The sequence below is a fragment of the Chiloscyllium plagiosum genome, unplaced genomic scaffold (genome assembly GCF_037043375.1).
Source record: "Chiloscyllium plagiosum isolate Xiang-an unplaced genomic scaffold, Cpla_swu_hap1 HiC_scaffold_23, whole genome shotgun sequence".
Classification (NCBI taxonomy): Eukaryota; Metazoa; Chordata; class Chondrichthyes; order Orectolobiformes; family Hemiscylliidae; genus Chiloscyllium; species Chiloscyllium plagiosum.
In genome coordinates this window covers 4,880,540-4,897,181 of record NW_028270161.1, presented here as the reverse complement: position 1 = coordinate 4,897,181, position 16,642 = coordinate 4,880,540, and the positions used below count along the sequence as shown (strand labels likewise).

The following is a 16,642-nucleotide window of genomic DNA, read 5'->3' as shown; positions in this document are numbered from 1 at the left end:
CTGTCACGGTGACAGTCCAATGCCGTACTGTGGGAGTGCTACGCTGTCACGGTGACAGTCCAATGCCGTACTGTGTGAGTGCTACGCTGTCACGGTGACAGTCCAATGCCGTACTGTGGGAGTGCTACGCTGTCACAGTGACAGTCCAATGCCGTACTGTGGGAGTGCTACACTGTCACGGTGACAGTCCAATGCCGTACTGTGGGAGTGCTACGCTGTCACGGTGACAGTCCAATGCCGTACTGTGTGAGTGCTACGCTGTCACGGTGACAGTCCAATGCCGTACTGTGGGAGTGCTACGCTGTCACAGTGACAGTCCAATGCCGTACTGTGGGAGTGCTACACTGTCACGGTGACAGTCCAATGCCGTACTGTGGGAGTGCTACACTGTCACGGTGACAGTCCAATGCCGTACTGTGGGAGTGCTACACTGTCACGGTGACAGTCCAATGCTGTACTGTGGGAGTGCTACACTGTCACAGTGACAGTCCAATGCCGTACTGTGGGAGTGCTACACTGTCACGGTGACAGTCCAATGCCGTACTGTGGGAGTGCTACACTCTCACAGTGACAGCCCAATGCCGTACTGTGGGAGTGCTACGCTGTCACGGTGACAGTCCAATGCCGTACTGTGGGAGTGCTACACTCTCACAGTGACAGCCCAATGCCGTACTGTGGGAGTGCTACGCTGTCACGGTGACAGTCCAATGCCGTACTGTGGGAGTGCTACACTCTCACAGTGTCAGCCCAATGCCGTACTGTGGGAGTGCTACGCTGTCACGGTGACAGTCCAATGCCGTACTGTGGGAGTGCTACACTGTCACAGTGACAGCCCAATGCCGTACTGTGGGAGTGCTACGCTGTCACGGTGACAGTCCAATGCCGTACTGTGGGAGTGCTACACTGTCACAGTGACAGTCCAATGCCTTACTGTGGGAGTGCTACGCTGTCACGGTGACAGTCCAATGCCGTACTGTGGGAGTGCTACACTGTCACAGTGACAGTCCAATGCCGTACTGTGGGAGTGCTACACTGTCACGGTGACAGTCCAATGCCTTACTGTGGGAGTGCTACACTGTCACGGTGACAGTCCAATGCCGTACTGTGGGAGTGCTACACTCTCACGGTGACAGTCCAATGCCGTACTGTGGGAGTGCTACACTGTCACAGTGACAGTCCAATGCCGTACTGTGGGAGTGCTACACTGTCACAGTGACAGTCCAATGCCGTACTGTGGGAGTGCTGTACTGTGAAGGGATGGCATTTCCTGTTAGGAATCTGCGGAGAAACAAAACTTTACAGGGTATATAGTCAAAACCGCTCTTACTCTGAGCTGTGCAATCCCCATAACATCAGGGCCAAAGCTGTTGTACAAAGTAATTTGGCCGTACCAAAGCACCATAAATAATGATGGTGCATCACTGTGCTTAAAGTGACTTCTTGTTCAATAGCATGGGCCAACTGAGTCGTTACATTGTCTAGCCTGAATAACTGAAGGATAATGATGTTGGGCATGAGGAAATTAGCACATGATTCCAAAACCAAAAACAAAATATTTGCTGTTAGATATGATTCTGCAGGCTTTTTTAATCACTTGTGGGACTTGGATGTTGCTGGCTGGGCCCAGCATTTATTGCCCATGCCCAGTTGCCACTTGAGAAGGTGATGGGGAAGTTGCCTTGTTGAACCGCTGTAGTTTACACGTGTAGGGACAGCCACAGTAGGGGTAGTGTGGGAGGTCCAGGAGTTTCAGCCAGCAATTGGGCTGCACATGCTGAACAATCCTGAGTTCATGAAGAATGACACTAACAGCAAACCTTCATTACTTTGTTACATGGATCAAACCCTTTTGCAGGAAACGGCGCACATTCAGAAAGATAGACCCATTCTCTGCAAACAAAAGTAACATGCTCATGATTTGTATTTTTTAAACATTATCTGAGAGCTTGGGGAGTCTAATGTTTCTCATAACTCTCTCCCTGACAATGTCTCAGCTAATCAGATGACCTGGGGTGTGCAGTGAGAGAGGGACTCACTGAAATCCTTGTAGAGGGAGGAAGAGAGCTTCTTCAAGGAAGGTATCCTTGCAAGAGGATTTGCAGTAGGTTAAAATCTTCTAGGAGGAAGTGAGGACTGCAGATGCTGGAGATCAGAGCTGAAAATGTATTGCTGGAAAAGCGCAGCAGGTCAGGCAGCATCCAAGGAGCAGGAGATTCCTGAATTCCTGAAGAAGGGCTCATGCCCGAAACATTGATTCTCCTGCTCCTTGGATGCTGTCTGACCTGCTGTGCTTTTCCAGCACCACACTCTTTGACTCTGATCTCCAGCATCTGCAGTCCTCACTTTCTCCTCAGCTAATCAGAGTCAATATTCCAGCCAATCAGCACCAGTTCCTTTTGCAGTAGAAATTGATCTTCTGAAATTTGACATTTTTGTGTGTGTCCTGATGACTGCAAGTCAAAATGCTTCAATACCACATCTCTCCCTCTCTCTCTAGCAACATCCAAGTTCTGTCCGACCATCCTAAGGATTTACATGCTGTAGCGCCTTTTCACAGACTTGTTACTGCACAGAAGGAGGCCATTCAGCCCATCATGCCTGCACTAGCTCTTCAAATGAGCATCATTAGCATTTGGTCATTTTAATGACCAGAGGGCATGGATTTCATCAAATTGTTGCAGTGTGGAAGCAGGCCATTTAACCAATTGGGTCCAAACCAACCAGCTGGACAGTATACCAGCCAGACCCACCTCCATTCCTTTACTCTGTAAACCTGTATTTCCCATGGCTAACTCACCATGGGCTGCACATCCCTGGACACTATGGGCAATTTAGCAAGGCTAATCCACTCACCTGTATACCCTCGGGCTGTGGGAGAAAATTGGAGCACCCAGAGGCAACCCATACAGACACGGGGAGAATGTGCAAACTCCACACAGTCACCCGAGGGTGAAATCAAACCCAGGTCCCTAGTGCTGTGAAGCAGCAGTGCTAACCACTGTGCCACATGCCAGCCAACGTTGCAGTGCTGCACCACTTTAAAGCAGCTAATGTGTACACAGCAAGATCCTACAAACAGCAATGTGATAATGACCAGATAATGTAGTTTGTGATTCATGTCTGAGGGATACACATTGCTCAGAAACCAGCAAGTTACTCACCTCAGCAGATGGGCTCTGTGTTTAACTTCAAAGTACTATTTATCATAATGGTATGTAAATAATTTTAAAAAGCTAACTCAACCAAGGGGGTATATTTTACCTTTACTTTAACTCACTTATATCCAAAAATCCTTCCGGCTCACATCCACTTTGGAAATATGAAATCCAGGGTGTAAGTGTGAGATGCGCAGAACAATTCCAGTAATGAGCGTTTTGGAAGATTGTCAGTAGGCAATTTTATGCAAACTAGTTTGATCAACTCTTTCCAAAACAATAATGGAAAAGCAGCTGCAACAGGAAATGTGGAATGAGAATGTTAAGGAGCAGTTGAGCAGATTTAATTCACAAGAGCCATCACACAGTCCTTGTGGAGAGATTTCTACATGAGATTAAAGCAAGCAGTCAACAGTGAAGCCTTTTTGATCTGGGTTTAGCAAAGTATGATTCATCACAGGCTATTATCGAAAGTGCTGCAGGCCCAGGCCCAGAACACAGTGCATACAAAACACCATTCAGACCTCTTCAGGCCCCTCTCAACTGCTCAAACAAAGAACTCGTATGTTAAGCAATATTATGAAGTTATGCATTTTCCTGTCAATAAGGAAGGAAATTACCTCGATTAATGGACTGATTCTGAACAACAGAATTCGGGTTTAATGGCTCTTTATGTCAGGGAATGATGATGTACGTTGGCTCATAACTCTGTGGAAGGACAGGCAGATCGGAAAAATAAAATGGTCTCTACATTGACCTCAACCATCTGTGACCAGAAGATAGTTATTCATTGAACCTTACAGCCCATCAATATTTTCTGCAAAGCTGTTAGACTTCATATCAAACCAATTGGCCTGACACCAGGGTAGACAGTGATACACAAATGAAACTTTAAAAAGAATCTACAATTAAAAGCTTCTCTAACAGGGACTATTTAACTAATGAGATTCCTGAAGAACGTCGATTCTCCTGTTCCCTGGATGCTGCCTGACCTGCTGCGCTTTTCCAGCAACACATTTTCAGCTCTATTTAACTAATGTCTATCGTCATTGAAACCTATCTTGCTTCACAAATGTCGTTTAGGGAAGGAAACTGCCATCCTTACCTGGTCTGGCCTCCATGTGACTCCAGACCCACAGCGATGCGGTCGACTCTGAAAATTCAGCTCCACGCTTCAGGTCATTGGAGCAGCGTGGTGGCTCAGGGGTTAGTGCCGTTGCTAAGGGGTTAGTACTGTTGCTCAGGGGTTAGTACTGCTGCTCAGGGGTTAGTACTGCTGTTTCAGGGGTTCGTACTGTTGCTCAGGAGTTAGTACTGTTGCTCAGGGGTTAGTACTGCTGCTCAGGGGTTAGTACTGCTGCTTCAGGGGTTAGTACTGCTGCTTCAGGGGTTAGTACTGTTGCTCAGGTGTTAGTACTGCTGCTCAGGGGTTAGTACTGTTGCTCAGGAGTTAGTACTGCTGCTTCAGGGGTTAGTACTGTTGCTCAGGAGTTAGTACTGTTGCTCAGGGGTTAGTATTGCTGCTTCAGGGGTTAGTACTGCTGCTCAGGGGTTAGTACTGCTGCTTCAGAGGTTAGTACTGCTGCTCAGGTGTTAGTACTGCTGCTCAGGAGTTAGTACTGCTGCTTCTGGGGTTAGTACTGCTGCTCAGGGGTTAGTACTGCTGCTCAGGGGTTAGTACAGCTGCTTAGGGGTTAGTACTGCTGCTTCAGGGGTTAGTACTGTTGCTCAGGGGTTAGTACTGCTGCTCAGGGATTAGTACTGCTGCTTCAGGGGTTAGTACTGCTGCTCAGGGGTTAGTACTGCTGCTCAGGGGTTAGTACTGTTGCTCAGGGGTTAGTACTGCTGCTCAGGGGTTAGTACTGTTGCTCAGGGGTTAGTACTGCTCAGGGGATAGTACCGCTGCTCAGGGGTTAGTACTGCTGCTTCAGGGGTTAGTACTGCTGCTCAGGGGTTAGTACTGCTGCTTCAGGGGTGAGTATTGCTGCTCAGGGGTTAGTACTGCTGCTTCAGGGGTTAGTACTGCTGCTTCAGGGGTTAGTACTGCTGCTCAGGGGTTAGTTGAAACTTTATTGCTGGAACAGCACAGCAGGTCAGGCAGCATCCAGGGAACAGGAGATTCGACGTTTCGGGCACAGGCCCTTCTTCAGGAAGGGCCTGTGCCCGAAACGTCGAATCTCCTGTTCCCTGGATGCTGCCTGACCTGCTGTGCTGTTCCAGCAATAAAGTTTCAACTTTGATCTCCAGCATCTGCAGACCTCACTTTCCCCTGCTCAGGGGTTAGTACTGCTGCTTCAGGTGTTAGTACTGTTGCTCAGGGGTTAGTACTGCTGCTTCAGGGGTTAGTACTGCTGCTTCAGGGGTTAGTACTGCTGCTCAGGGGTTAGTACTGCTGCTTCAGAGGTTAGTACTGCTGCTCAGGGGTTAGTACTGCTGCTCAGGGGTTAGTACTGCTGCTCAGGGGTTAGTACTGTTGCTCAGGGGCTAGTACTGCTGCTCAGGGGCTAGTACTGCTGCTTCAGGGGTTAGTACTGCTGCTCAGGGTTTAGTACTGTTGCTCAGGGGTTAGTACTGCTGCTCAGGGGTTAGTACTGCTGCTTCAGTGGTTAGTACTGCTGCTCAGGGGTTAGTACTGCTGCTTCAGGGGTTAGTACTGCTGCTTCAGGGGTTAGTACAGCTGCTTCAGGGGTTAGTACTACTGCTCAGGGGTTAGTACTGCTGCTTCAGGGGTTAGTACTGCTGCTTCAGGGGTTAGTACTGCTGCTCAGGGGTTAGTATTGCTGCTCAGGGGTTAGTATTGCTGCTCAGGGGTTAGTATTGCTGCTCAGGGGTTAGTACTGCTGCTTCAGGGGTTAGTACTGCTGCTCAGGGGTTAATACTGCTGCTTCAGGGGTTAGTACTGCTACTCAGGGGTTAGTACTGCTGCTTCAGGGGTGAGTATTGCTGCTCAGGGGTTAGTACTGCTGCTTCAGGGGTTAGTACTGCTGCTCAGGGGTGAGTATTGCTGCTCAGGGGTTAGTACTGCTGCTCAGGGGTTAGTACTGCTGCTCAGGGGTTAGTACTGTTGCTCAGGGGTTAGTACTGCTGCTCAGGGGTTAGTACTTTTGCTCAGGGGTTAGTACCGCTGCTCAGGGGTTAGTACTGCTGCTTCAGGGGTTAGTACTGCTGCTCAGGGGTTAGTACTGCTGCTCAGGGGTTAGTACTGCTGCTTCAGGGGTGAGTATTGCTGCTCAGTGGTTAGTACTGCTGCTTCAGGGGTTAGTACTGCTGCTCAGGGGTTAATACTGCTGCTTCAGGGGTTAGTACTGCTGCTCAGGGGTTAGTACTGCTGCTTCAGGGGTGAGTATTGCTGCTCAGGGGTTAGTACTGCTGCTTCAGGGGTTAGTACTGCTGCTCAGGGGTTAGTACTGTTGCTCAGGGGTGAGTATTGCTGCTCAGGGGTTAGTACTGCTGCTCAGGGGTTAGTACTGCTGCTCAGGGGTTAGTACTGTTGCTCAGGGGTTAGTACTGCTGCTCAGGGGTTAGTACTGCTGCTCAGGGGTTAGTACCGCTGCTCAGGGGTTAGTACTGCTGCTTCAGGGGTTAGTACTGCTGCTCAGGGGTTAGTACTGCTGCTCAGGGGTTAGTACTGCTGCTTCAGGGGTGAGTATTGCTGCTCAGTGGTTAGTACTGCTGCTGCAGGGGTTAGTACTGCTGCTCAGGGGTTAGTACTGCTGCTCAGGGGTTAGTACTGTTGCTCAGGGGTTAGTACTGCTGCTCAGGGGTTAGTACCACTGCTCAGGGGTTAGTATTGCTGCTCAGGGGTTAGTACTGCTGCTCAGGGGTTAGTACTGTTGCTCAGGGGTTAGTACTGCTGCTCAGGGGTTAGTACTGTTGCTCAGGGGTTAGTACTGCTGCTCAGGGGTGAGTACTGCTGCTCAAGGGTGAGTACTGCTGCTCAGGGGTTAGTACTGCTGCTCCAGGGGTTAGTACTGCTGCTCAGGGGTTAGTACTGCTGCTCAGGGGTTAGTACTGCTGCTTCAGGGACCCAGCTTCAATTCTCACCCTAAGGCTGTCAGTGTGGAGTTTACACATTCCCCCCTGTGTCTGAGTGGGTTCCCTCTGGATGCTTGGGCTTCCTCCTACAGTTCAAAGATGTGCAGCTTAGGTGGATTGACCCTGGGAAATGCAAGGGTATGGTGAGGGAGGCTGTGTCTGGATGGGATGCTCTTTGGAGGATTGCTATGGGCTATTTCCACAGAGTTGGCATTCAATGATTTGGGCAGGAGTCTGAGATACTCTGTTATTAAATGGATCCTTTACAAAGTGCATTTCCTTTTCCCCTGCACGTTCTCTGAGTCACCTACTGTTCCTGGGAGTGTTCCCAACTCTGCTGGGGATGGGTTGGTGATGTGGACAGTAGTGGATCGTGCTAAGCTGCTATTTGATTTCTCCCTCTGTGTGTGGGAGCTGCCCGAGCTTTAGGGGGCCAGAGTTACCAGCAGAGACTTGAAAGGCACTCTTGGAGAAAGAATCTCATTGAAATATGCGGCAAACAGTGAGAGATAAGGTCAACCTGACCCTGTTCCAGCAGTAAATTGAAGAATAAGGGGCCTACCTTCCGACAGAGAATGGGAAGGACAGAGTTTAATCCACGGGGTGATTGCAGTAAAATAAGTAACAGACCTCAGGGATAGCGAGATGTGTATTACTCGGCTTTTGCAGAAGAGTTTGGTCGCTGGGCAACTCATTTCTTACAGGTCAACAGTGCCGAGAATGATCAGTGCATTAATTAAAGGCAGCCTGTGGGAATTATGAAACTGTAATCCTATTAGGATTTCTGACTGATAGTTTGCTTTACCCTAAGTATTTAATATTCTCTACTCGCTCCCCTTCAGCAGCTCTCCCTCCACCCTTTGTGCCCCATGAGGAGGTATGAGGGCTATGATACCCCAAACCTCAGCTCAGTGACCCCCACTTCCTGGATAAGTGGAGTTACTGAATACTGGCGGGCAGACCGGAACATTCCAAGGCGTGGGACCACGTGCTGGAAGGGGTTGTGTCCACAAAGCCTGCATGGATAAAGGGCAGTTCAGGGTCCTCACAGAAACATGTGTCAAATCCTGCGCAATGGCCACATCATTTAACATCAACGTAGGGCCATTCTAAGTGGAATGGGGTATACTAGAGTGATGTTGTTCATTTAAGCAAACCGACCTACATGCAACGCCTCTGCTGAACTGAATAACTCTGCAAAGTTGTTTGCTGAATAATGGGTGGTATGGTGCCTCACAGCGCTAGGGACCTGGGTTTGATTCCAGCCTTGGGCGACTGGCTGTGTGGTGTTTGCATGTTCTTCTCGTGTCTGTGTGGGCTTTCCCTGGATGCTCTGGTTCCTTCCCACAGTCCAAAGCTGTGCAGGCAAGGTGAATTGGCCAAGGGGTAAGGGGACTGGGTCTGGGTGGGATGGTCTTCACAGGGTCAGTGTGGACTCAATGGGCCAAATGGCCTACTTACACACTCTAGGGGATTTGATGATTCCATGAAAGTATATGCTGTAGAGAAAATCAGTCAGTAACCCAGCCACCGGCGCTATTTGAATGCAGCTTGATCCTGGGATTGAGGCTGGTGCTCTTTCCAATGATGAAGGTATAAGTTCCAATTTGACACTGCCCTTTCCTAACCAGGGCTGTACAGATTGATTCTAATCTCTTCATATTCTCATCAACGCTTGCTGCCTTCTGCTGCGCTTACATCTCGGATAATCAGGAGTGTTCTTTTTCTCTGATACATGGCTAATCCGCCTATCAGTCCAAACCTATGGAAATGTAATCATGTTTTCCTGCGAACACGATTGATCTGTGACATGAGCATATTTAAGATGGGTTCTCCTTTACACACAGTAAATATAAAACCATAGCAAATAGGAACAGGAGTAGGCCATTCAGCCCTCCTCACCTGCTCCCCCATTCAATATGACCATCGAACTCAGAGCCCCATTCCTGCTTCACCCCTATACCCTTTGATCCCTTTAGCCCTGAGAACTATATCTAACTCCCTCTTGAAAACATTCAATGTTTTACCTGTATCACTTCCTGTAGCATTTCCTGTTATTCGACATTCCCAGCACAAAGCAGTCCCCCGGCCTATCACACTGGAGCAGGTCTGGCCTTGCAGAACTGCCACAGTCCCCGGGATGGAAGCAATTCCAGGATTTTGACCCAGCGACACTGAAGGAACAGCGATATATTTCCAAGTCAGGAGGTGAAAATGAGGACTACAGATGCTGGAGATCAGAATCAAGAGTGTGGTACTGGAAAACTCCTAATGAAGGGCTTTTGTCCGAAACGTCGACTCTCCTGCTCCTCAGTTACTGCCTGACCGGCTGTGCTTTTCCAGCACCACACTCTCAACTCCAATACTGCCCTTGTCATTCTAGTATCTGGATGGTGTCGAGCTCCTTGAGTGTTGTTGGAGCTGCCCCCATCCAGGCAAGTGGGGACACTCCTGAGTTTTGTCTTGTAAATGGTGGGCAGGATGGAGAGGCAGGAGGGGAGTTACTCACTGCAGCATTCCCGCTTCTCCTCTTGAAGTCACATTCCCGCATGTTAATAATTCTCCTGCATACCACTTGGGCATTCCCAAATTGAATCACTCCAACCCTTCCAGCAATGTCTACAGCTGCCTGGATACAAAGCCCAGGAGTTCCCTCATTAAACCTCACCAACTCTCCACCTCACTTTGGAGAAAGGATCACTTGACCCGTAACGTTAACTCTGACTTCTGTCCACAGATGCTGCCAGACCTGTTGAGCTTTTGCAGCAATTTCTGTTTTTGTTTCTGATTTACAGCATCTGCAGTTCTTTCTCCATCATACATATCCCTTCAAAGCCCCTTAAAACTGTTCTCTTTGATAGAAGTCATTATTTAATACTTGTGGGCGGCACGGTGACACAGTGGTTAGCACTGCTGCCTCACAGTGCCAGAGACCCGGGTTCAATTCCCGACTCAGGTGACTGACTGTGTGGAGTTTGCACATTCTCCCCGTGTCTGCGTGGGTTTCCTCCGGGGGCTCCGGTTTCCTCCCACAGTCCAAAGATGTGCAGGTCAGGTGAATTGGCCATACTAAATTGCCCGTAGTGTTAGGTAAGGGGTAAATGTAGGGGTATGGGTGGGTTGCGCTTCTGCGGGTCGGTGTGGACTTGTTGGGCCGAAGGGCCTGTTTCCACACTGTAAGTAATCTAATCTAAATTTCCTTGTCTGACTGTCATAGAGACGTACAGCACGGAAACAGACCCTTCGGTCCAACATGTCCATGCCGACCAGATATCCCAACCCAATCTAGTCCCACTGGGTGTCAAATATTGTTTGATAATGTTACTGCCATATGCTCAGTGCATTTTGTGTGAAGGACACTAAACAAATGCAAATTGCTATTGTTGCATCATGCCAAACCTGGCCAAACCAATACTGAGTTTAACATCAACATGGTAATCTTTCTAGAGATGGGATAAACTGAACGTGTGCTGCAGTTTGTACAATGCACACTGGATTCACAGCTACGTCAGCAAGTTACCATGAACAGAGATAGCGATTCTCAGTCAGTCTGCAACTTCTTGTACTGCCAGGAGTAAAAGAATTTCATTAGTATTCATCTCTTACCATCACCTCACAAACTCCTGAGGTCAATCATTTCCACAACTACGCACTTGGAACTGTGATAATTATTCATTTCTCTGTGCAGTTCTAATGGCTGATGATTGGCCACAAAATCAACACAATGCTTCCCGCAATCATCCAAAACCTTCACTGAGACCGTCGTTTTCAAATTGCCATCGTACTGCACGGAATGAGCTGTCAAGCTTCATCAACTCGCTGATGCCCGTAAGGTATCATTTTTTGTTATAGCAATTAAAATGATTATTTCAAAAATGCTCACTCGTTTAAACAAGGCCTGCGTGACAGAGTGTTATCGTGTGTTAGCGGGAGACATTTTATAGTTCACGAGCTACAAAGTATTATAGGCCTTTGAGAATTAAATTGCAAAGACATGATTCATTCTTGGAAAGTTAGGTATTTCTTAACAGGTTGCGCTCTGAATACCAAAGAAAGAATACACTTGCGCGTGTATTAAGTCTCATTCTCAGGAGGCTGGGAAGTGGTTTACATGTTTGGCATGTTTGCCTTCTTCAGTCAAAGCATTGAGTACAGGAGTTGGGGATGTCACATTGTGGCTGTGAACAACATTGGTGAAGCCACTTTTGGAGTACTGAGTACAATTCTGGTTGCCCTGCTATAGGAAGGATGTTATTAAATTGGAAAGGGTTCAAAAAAGATTTACAAGGATGTTACCGAGACTGGAGGGTTTGAGTTATAAGGAGAGGCTGGACAGTCCGGGACAGTTTCCTGGGAGCGTAGGAAGCTGAGGGGATCTTATAGAAGTTTATAAAATCATAAGGGGCATAGATAATAAGAATGGCCAAGGTCTTTTCCCCAGGGTGGGGGAGTCCAGAACTAGAAGGTATAAGTTGAAGGTGAGAGGGGAAAAATTTAAAAGGGACCTAAGGCGCAACTTTTTACACAGAGGTTGGTACGTGTATGGAATGAGCTGCCAGAGGAAGCGGTGGAGGCTGGTACAATTACAACATTTAAAAGGCATTTGGATGGGTAGATGAGTAGGAAGGGTTGAAGAGGGATATGGGCCAAATGCAGGAAAATGGGACTAGTTCAGTTTACGAAACCTGGTTGGCATGGATGGCTTGGGCCAAAGGGTCTGTTTCCATGCTGTATGATTCCATCAGGTAAATAGTTTTTTTTTAAGTGTAAGCACAGTGGCTACAAAGCTAACTGTGGTAACTTGTACACAGCAAATCGTCACAGTACTAAATCAGGTGGATGTTCAGATATTCTGATTTGTGTCATAAAACTAAAATTGCTGGAGAAACTCAGCAGATCTGGCAGCAGCTGTGGAGAGAGAAACAGAGTTATCATTTCGGGTCCACCCAGCCTTCCTCAGGGCACATCTGAGAAAGAGTCACTCAATCTGAAACGTTACCTCTGATTTCTCTCCACAGACGCTGCCAGACCTGCTGAGTTTGTCCAACTATTTCTGTTTCTGTCTTTGTTTTATTTTACTGATTTGTATCACAGTGGATTGATGGAGGCATTCTGTCCCGGGATGCCGAGAGAACTCCCTGACCGTCTCTGAACAACTCCACCGCACTATCTCACATCCAGGGTGGCCTTCTGTTTCAGCGTCATATTTGAGAGGTGGCACTACAGCCTGGGCTGCACACCCTCTGGATTGCACCTGGGTGCCTGGCTCAATTTGGGCAGAGGTTTACAGGGAGTGAATGGCTGCCCTGGGCAAAATGGATCTCTCCCACTCAGTCCTGCATTTGTTGAAGGACTTCTGACACACAGCTCAGAATGTCACTACGATGGTTCAATGCTTAGCACTGCTGCCTCACAGCACCAGGGACCCAGGTTCAATTCCACCGTCCAGGTGACTGTCTATGTGGAGTTTGCAAATTCTCCCCGTGTCTGCCTGGGTTTACTCCGTGTGCTCTGGTTTCCTCCCACAGTCCGCAGGTTAGGTGAATTGGCCATGCTAAATTACCGATAGTGTTCAGGGATATGTAGGCTAGGTGCCATGGGAAATGCAAGGTTACAAGGATAGGGTAGGGGGATGAGGTCTGGGTGGGAATGCTCTTCAGAGAGTCAGTGTGAACTTGTTGGGCCGAATGGCCTGTTTCTGCACTATGAGGATTCTATGACACCAACTGATAAATCAAAGAACCAAGAATATATATTAAGGTCTTGCTTATTTGTGAAAACCTTGATGCTACAGATTCTAATTGTTCAACTTTGTATGCCTCCAACCGTGTGTGATTATTCTGGGTGGTCAGATTTTATCACTGGGTTCAAATCCAACCCACAATGTTTGGAAGCAAATCTCATTTCCTTCCTGTGTCTGTGTGAAATGTTGGTAAATCTCCATCTAAACCCCAGTGACACTGGGCCCAGAGTTAAACACTACCCTGAGTTTAGAACATAGAACAATACAGCGCAGAAAAGGCCCTTCAGCCCTCGATGTTGCGCCGACCTGTGAACTATTCTCAGATTGTCCCCCTACACTATCCCAAAATCATCCATGTGCTTATCTAAGGATTGTTTAAATCTAGGAGAAAGTGAGGACTGCAGATGCTGGAGATCAGAGCTGAAAATGTGTTGCTGGAAAAGCGCAGCAGGTCAGGCAGCATCCAAGGAGCAGGAGAATCGACGTTCCGGGCATGAGCCCTTCTTCAGGAATGAGGAGGGTGCGCCAAGCAGGCTAAGATAAAAGGTAGGGAGGAGGGATTTGGGGGAGGGGCGTTGGAAATGCGATAGGTGGAAGGAGGTTAAGGTGAGGGTGATAGGCCGGAGTGGGGTGGGGGCAGAGGGGTCAGGAAGAAGATTGCAGGTTAGGAAGGCGGTGCTGAGTTCGAGGTTTGGGACTGAGACAAGGTGGGGGGAGGGGAAATGAGGAAACTAGAGAAATCTGAGTTCATCCCTTGTGGTTGGAGGGTTCCTAGGAGGAAGATGAGGTGCTCTTCCTCCAGCCGTCGTGTTGCTATGGTCTGGCAATGGAGGAATCCAAGGACCTGCATGTCCTTGGTGGAGTGGGAGGGGGAGTTGAAGTGTTGAGCCACGGGGTGGTTGGGTTGGTTGTCCGGGTGTCCCAGAGGTGTTCTCTGAAACGTTCCGCAAGTAGGCAGCCTGTCTCCCCAATATAGAGGAGGCCACATCGGGTGCAGAGGATGCAGTAAATGATGTGTGTGGAGGTGCAGATGAATTTGTGGTGGATATGGAAGGATCCCTTGGGGCCTTGGAGGGAAGTAAGGGGGGAGGTGTGGGCGCAAGTTTTGCATTTCTTGCGGTTGCAGGGGAAGGTGCCGGGAGTGGAGGTTGGGTTGGTGGGGGGTGTGGACCTGACGAGGGAGTCACGGAGGGAGTGGTCTTTTCTGAACGCTGAGAGGGGAGGGGAGGGGAAGATATCCCTGGTGGTGGGGTCCGTTTGGAGGTGGCGGAAATGACGACGGACGATACGATGTATATGGAGGTTTGTGGGGTGGTAGGTGAGGACCAGTGAGGTTCTGTCCTGGTGGCGATTGGAGGGGCGGGGCTCAAGGGCGGAGGAGCAGGAAGTGGAGGAGATGCGGTGGAGAGCATCATCGATCACATCTGGGGGGAAATTGCGGTCTTTGAAGAAGGAGGCCATTTAAATCTCCCTAATGTGGCTGAGTTGACTACATTAGTAGGTAGGGCATTCCATGCCCTTACCACTCTCTGTGTAAAGAACCTGCCTCTGACATCTGTCTTAAATCTATCACCCCTCAATTTATAGTTATGCCCCCTTGTACACGCTGACGTCATCATCCTAGGAAAAAGACTTTCACTGTCTACCTTATCTAATCCTCTGATCATCTTATATGTCTCTATCAAATCCCCTCTTAGCCTTCTTCTTGCCAATGAGAACAGGTTCAAGTTTCTCATCCTTTCCTCATAAGACCTTCCCTCCAGACCAGGCAAATCTCCTCTGCACCTTTTCCAATGCTTCCACATCCTTCCCGAAATATGGGGACCAGAACTGTACACAATATTCCAAGTGTGGCCGCACCAGTGTTTTGTAGAGGTGCAGCATGATATTTCGGCTCCGGAACTCAATCTCTCTGCAAATGAAACCTAACACACCGTATGCCTTCTTCACAGCACCATCTACCTGGGTGGATTATTACTCAGTGACGAGGCCACTCAGAGAAGGGGCTCCAGAGAGATACTGTGAGCAATTGAGAAACATTATGTTGCTGGAGGCGGCATGTCTTCTGAACTGAGCAGCCCACAGTACAGAGCACTTCACTCTGCAACATCGAGTGCCCTATCTGACAGGGCTAACGCTCAGCGGATGGTGACTTCACCTCAACTTGGGCTATTCTACCTTGGGAGTCTGAAGGTCACGCAATCAGGGAGGTGATGTAGCCTAATGGTGTTATTGCTGGACTGTTAATCCTGAGGTAAAAACAATGACTGCAGATGCTGGAAACCAGATTCTGGATTAGTGGTGCTGGAAGAGCACAGCAGTTCAGGCAGCATCCAAGGAGCTTTGAAATCGACGTTTCGGGCAAAAGCCCTTCATCAGGAATAAAAGGGACCCAGGTAATGTCCTGAGACCTGGGTTCGAATCCATGGCAGATCGTGGAGTTTGAATTCAATTTAAAAAAAGGTGGAATTAAGAGTCTAATGATAACCATTAAATCAAAGTCAATTGTTGAGAAAAACTCATTGGATTCACTAATGTCTTTTGGGGAAGAAATCTGCCATCCTTACCTGGTCTGGACTACTTATGACTCCAGACCTGCAGCAATGTGGTGACTCCTAAATGCCCTCTGGGCAATTAGGGATGGGCAATAAATGCTGGACCAGCCAGTATTGCCCTCATTCCATGAATTAATAAAAAAAAAATTCAGATGCAACTCAAGAGACGCAGTAGGCCTGGCAGGAACTTGCATGTGGTACTGAGCAAGGCTTTTGCAGGGAAATTACTCCCATCATAGGTAAGGATGGCAACGTTACCCAACATCTCACAGAAGTGACTTGGAATATGTTTCCAATTGCAAACTATCCCAGGAAGTAAGAGATAAAGACAGAAAGTGTGTAAAACAAGTGAGGACACAATCTGAAGCAGTGAATGCACCAGGGAGACCTGGGGACATGATAGATTTTTGCTTTTCTTTTATATATTTACTCATTGCCCCTTGAGAAGGTGGGGGTGAGCTGCGTTCCCGAACCGCTGCAGTCCGTGTGCTGCAGGTTGACCCACAATGCCCTTGGGGAGAGAATGGACCCAGTGAGGTACTGATAGCCAGATGCAGACTGGGACTGACATGCTGTAAAAACCCCACAGTGTTATTCCAGAGAGAGAGGCTGGGGATTTTTCCAAAGCTGTTAATTCTCGGGTCATGTGAGAGGAGAGGCAGGATGTGTGTGTGCTTCAGAGGCACCTGCTCACTTGGTGTGCCAGCGAGATGTTTGCTGGAGAGCTTGTGAAGGAGATGAAGAGCTGGAGAACAAAAGCCTCCTCCTCACGTCGTCAAGAGAGAGGAAACAACATGCTGACCTGATTGGAAACAGCTGTCACACTCATGCAAAGTGGATGGAAACAATCCTGGAAAACAGATCCACTGCATGGGAATTAATCCTTTGCTCTGGAAGTATTCCCCTTCGTTTTGAAGCAGCTATTTTCACAGCCCTCTTGCAACAAAGACTCTCGATCTGAAAAATGATCCATCTGAAGGTCCTTGTCCTCAAGTGGAAATGTCATCTGGTCTTGCCGACCCTATTTCTGCTGCCTTCCTTAGTGCAGTGAGCTCCTGCTTGAAGCCTCCAGCCTCCAGCCTGCTGTGCACTCCAACTCCAGCACAGCCAGCAGGGATCTCACTGTTACATTCTGCCCACTTGCTCTCCTAACC

At 48.5% G+C, this 16,642-nt stretch overlaps 1 protein-coding gene and 1 long non-coding RNA gene across 6 annotated transcripts in view; one reads left to right on the top strand and one right to left on the bottom strand.

The window, feature by feature from the left end:
* frmd4a (FERM domain containing 4A) overlaps window positions 1–16,642 on the bottom strand; it is a 765,730-nt gene that overhangs the window by 392,142 nt on the left and 356,946 nt on the right. The gene's annotated exons all lie outside the window — the stretch shown is intronic.
* LOC148145803 (uncharacterized) lies at window positions 10,939–15,243 on the top strand. 2 transcript variants are annotated; one of them, XR_015761046.1, is made up of 3 exons: window positions 10,939–11,018; window positions 13,319–13,479; window positions 14,886–15,243. It is a non-coding gene; the product is annotated as an uncharacterized LOC148145803 (long non-coding RNA). The 2 variants fall into 2 exon arrangements; XR_015761045.1 differs by having other exon boundaries at window positions 10,952–11,023.